Here is a 4,214-nt window from a genome sequence, read left to right on the forward strand (position 1 = left end):
TATTTCATTTATTTCCACAATGATCTTTGTTATTTCCTTCTTTCTTGTAATTTTGGGCTTAGTTTGTTTTTTTCTAGTTTCTTGAGGTGTAAAATTAGGTTGTTTACTTGAGATCTTTCAATTTTCATAATATACACATTTATCACTATAAACTTCCCTTTCAGAACTGCTTTTGTAGCATCCCTTAGGTTTTGGTGTGCTCTGTTTCTATTTTGTTTTGAGATTTTTTAAATTTCTCTTTTAATTTTTTCTTCGACCCATCGATTGTTCGGGAGTATGTTGTTGAGTTTCCACATGCGTGTAAATTTTTCAACTTTCCTCTTGTTGATTTCTAGTTATATCATTGTGGTCGGAAAAGATAGTCGGTATGATTTCAATCTTCTTAAATTTTCTAAGACCTGTTTTGTGGCCTATCATATGATCTATCCTGGAAAATGTTCTGTGTATACTTGAGAAGAATGTATATTTATAGAAAATGGATAGAATGTTCTATAAACATCTGTTAGGTCCCTTTGGTCCAATGTATGGTTCAACTCCAACATCCCTTGTTGACTTTCTGTCTGGATGATCTATCCATTGCTGAAAATGGGGTACTATTATTGTATTGTTGCCTATTTCTTCCTTCAGATCTGCTACTATTGCTTAATATATTTAAACAATATATTATTTTGTTTCAGTGTTGGGTGCATATATACTTACCGTTGTTATATCTTCTTGAGGAATTGACCCCTTAAAAATCTGGAACACTTCATGAATTTGCATATCATCTTTGTGCAGGGCCCGTGCTAATATTCTCTTTATTATTCTAATTTTAGTGCGTGTGTTGCTAAAGGGAGCACAACCCACTGTGTTATGAACAGATAAAACTGTTGTTTTAAACCACTAAATTTTCAGGCGGTTTTTAAACAGCAAAAGATAATTGATAAAGATTTGATCTGCTTGATGAATCTAGAGAGAAAGGTTGAGAGTGAACAGTCCAACCCTCTTCTCTCATTCTACTTCTGGGAGAAAGCGGCCCCCTGAGAATCCGTGTTCTCTTTTTGTGATCCAGGCCATAAATCGTACAGGGTTGAGATGCACTGATATATATTTTTCCAAATGCTAAAGAGCCTGAAGTTAAAGTCAATAGTTGGCTGAAATCAAGGCCAAAAACAAATGTTGCCATGAAAAAAAGAACTAGTAATCAAGAATAAATCTGAAAAATAATTAAAAATCAAGAATTATTATAATAATTTTAGTAGTCACACATCGAAAGCCCATTAGTAAAATTAAATGTGTTTTTAATATTTTTAACACTGTATTTCATTTTCTTTTCTCTCTACATTCTTTATTACGTCAAAATGGGAAGTAATTTGTCAAAATATTGAATTCTTCCTCATGAGATTTTAAGGTAGCAAAAATGATCATTTAATTTATTCTCAAAAGATGTGAAAAAAATCTCAGTTAGCTCTTTTTATTGAGAACACGTAGTATCTTGTATGGGATTCGGTCTTGACACTGTCCGCTACTTGCTTTTATGCGAATTTAGTGTCCCTGATTATCAGAGGGATGTTTCGTTCTAACGACTCCTGTCGTTTCTGTGCAGTGTTCAGCATATTTTTTAAAGGTGATTTTCCTGCGTTTTTCTTGCTCTCTCTGTCTGTCCCACTTTTATCTAGACCTTTTCTTTCCTCCATCTTGGTTTCTCCTTCCTGCTCAGTTTTGATTCGGCTCCTGAGTGCGGGGCCCTGAGCACTGTGGGAAGGCGGGGTAGATAAGCCTGGCGGCCTGGCTCACTGGAGGCCGCTTGCCTCACCTGCTTGTCAAGGTGATTTTACTTGGAAATAGGGTTTTTGCAGATGTAATTGGTTAAATGAAGTCATACTAGAATTAGGTGGCGCCCTACTTCAACGCGACTGATGTTCTTGTGAGAATATGGCCATGAAGGCAGAGAGAAAACGTCATGTGACAATAAGGCAAAAATTGGAGTTATGTAGCTGCAATGCCAAAGACTGCCCAGAGACTGCCAGAAGCCGAGATGATGCGAGGGAGCGTCCCCGAGGGAGCGTCCCCGTACGGCTTCCCTGGGAATCCGGGCCTCGCGACACCTTGATCTCAGACTGTTAGCCTCAGGCCTCGTGACACCTTGATCTCAGAGGAGATGCGAGGGAGCATCCTTGTTCGGCTTCCCTGGGAATCCAGGCCTCGCGACACCTTGATCTCAGACTGTTAGCCTCCAGCACTGAGGGACAGTAAATTTCTTTTGACTTCAGCTACCTGTTTGCGATACTTGGTTATGCCTGTCCTAGGCAACTAATGTCCTAGGTAAAGGCTGTGGGGGCCTCTGACCTTCCTGGTCCGCAGCCTGTGTTGAGCCATGTAGCTGGACTTTGCAGTCACAGAGAGACATCACATAAAGAATCTCGCCTGACTCGATGGTGAGCACAGAACTCAACACCCGAGAACTTGGAAGACGTTAGCCGACGTCTTTCCGTGGAGCTCGAGTCTTCTGTAATCTGGACAGTTTTGTCGCACCGAGGTTTTCGGCACCGTAAGGACCAGAGGCGCATGCGGGCTGCTCTGGGACTTCAGCCCGTCTGTTTCCGATGCCGTGCGTGGCCCTGCGCCCTGTGCAGTCGGCCTCCTGGCGTCGTTCTGTAAGGACACATTATTTTCTGTCATGAAAAAGTTTGGCTACTATGGGGTGGGTGAACCTTGAGCATCTCCACTCTCGTGGAACTGGTATTTTAAGTGTAAGTTCTGAATCACCAAACAAACCAGCACATCTCAAAAAAAAATAACAATTTTCCTTTGCGAATTGTACAAACGAGCAGATCCTCATTAGAAAAGGATCTTGACTGATTCTTCCCTATGTATCAGGGGCCTCCGGGGGGATTCTGCAGCCATCGTCAGAAATAACATCAAAGGCGAGGGCTTTACTGTGCTTGGAGGACCACATGAAAACACTCGCTGGTAGTTTCTGTAAGTGAAATGCACGCTAATCCTGCCCAAACGACACCCATCTTTGAAACCATTACACCGAAGACGTAGGGTATAATTTTCTGTGGGTCATTTCCTATTGAAGTGTGAACTAGATCAGAGTTGCAGGATTTTCTCTTCTTGCCTCATTCAATTCGTGTTTCCCCTCCCTTTTTAATAGTCTCAAAGTATTTTGTGACTAGAACAGTGCTTTTTAAACCTGAGTGTGCATGAAGTTTCGCATTCATAGACTGATTCAGTAGGACCGAACTGGGTTCAGGAAACCACAAATATAGCAAGACCCAGATCCTTATTTATCTATCATCTTCTATCTATCTATCTACCTATCATCTATCTATATCATCTATCTATCATATCTATCTATCCATCCATCCGTCATCCATCTATATATTTATCATCTATTATCTGTCTATCATCTATCTCTATCCATCTCTATCTATCATCTATCATCTATCCGTCTATCTCTATCTATCTCATCTATCATATCTATCTATCTAATCATCTGTCATCTCTCTGTTTTTCTACAAATCACACTGAGACCTGCATCTGACCATTGCCTTTTGCTGCCTCTATCTCCTTTCTTCTCCCACAACCATCTGAAGACAGAAGAAGCAAGCTTACCCCTTCCCCTTCCTGTCTGGACCACTCCTCCCCACCTGCAAAGTAAAACTCTGGACTCTAGTTGGCCAAGTCTGTCTCTTAATATGCTAAATGGGAAACTAAGACTGTGGCTGTGTTTTATTTTGAGGGAACCAGTAAGATAATGCAACTGGTTTGAAAACACACATGTATCTCTATAGGTCCTTAGGAATGCTGAAATGAATTTACAAATAGATGGAAAACTGGCTAATATCCACAGGGCCACAACCAATTATATCCCACATGAAAATATTCATTTGCATTTCTCTGGACAAGATTTACTTGCATTACTGTACATTTTCTAAGACCTACTGAGTTATAAAATAGTTTAAAGATGGTCGGAGGCCCTTGTACAATTAGACAACCTGGAAGGGTGTGCTAGACACGATACCCAGTGGTTTTCTCATGTTTCAGTGTGTTTCAAAATTTTCCTGACACAAAGACCTAAATTTCCTTATCAGTAAAACGAGAGATTTGGACTAGTGACTTGTGAGAACCTTCAATTCCAACGTCCCGTTACTGCGGTTCCTTGGCCATTGTCAGTGTGTGTGCATAAAACTCACGGAATTTCTATGCTGGTATGGCAGGACTGTTGT

At 40.6% G+C, this 4,214-nt stretch overlaps 1 non-coding gene across 1 annotated transcript; it reads right to left on the reverse strand.

Moving 5' to 3' along the window:
* Nucleotides 1-732: 732 nt before the first annotated feature.
* LOC112484647 lies at nucleotides 733-839 on the reverse strand. The gene has a single exon (XR_003048097.1). It is a non-coding gene; the product is annotated as a U6 spliceosomal RNA (small nuclear RNA).
* Nucleotides 840-4,214: the final 3,375 nt, after the last annotated feature.

This window comes from Pteropus alecto, unplaced genomic scaffold (assembly GCF_000325575.1).
Source record: "Pteropus alecto unplaced genomic scaffold, ASM32557v1 scaffold17, whole genome shotgun sequence".
Lineage (NCBI taxonomy): Eukaryota > Metazoa > Chordata > Mammalia > Chiroptera > Pteropodidae > Pteropus > Pteropus alecto.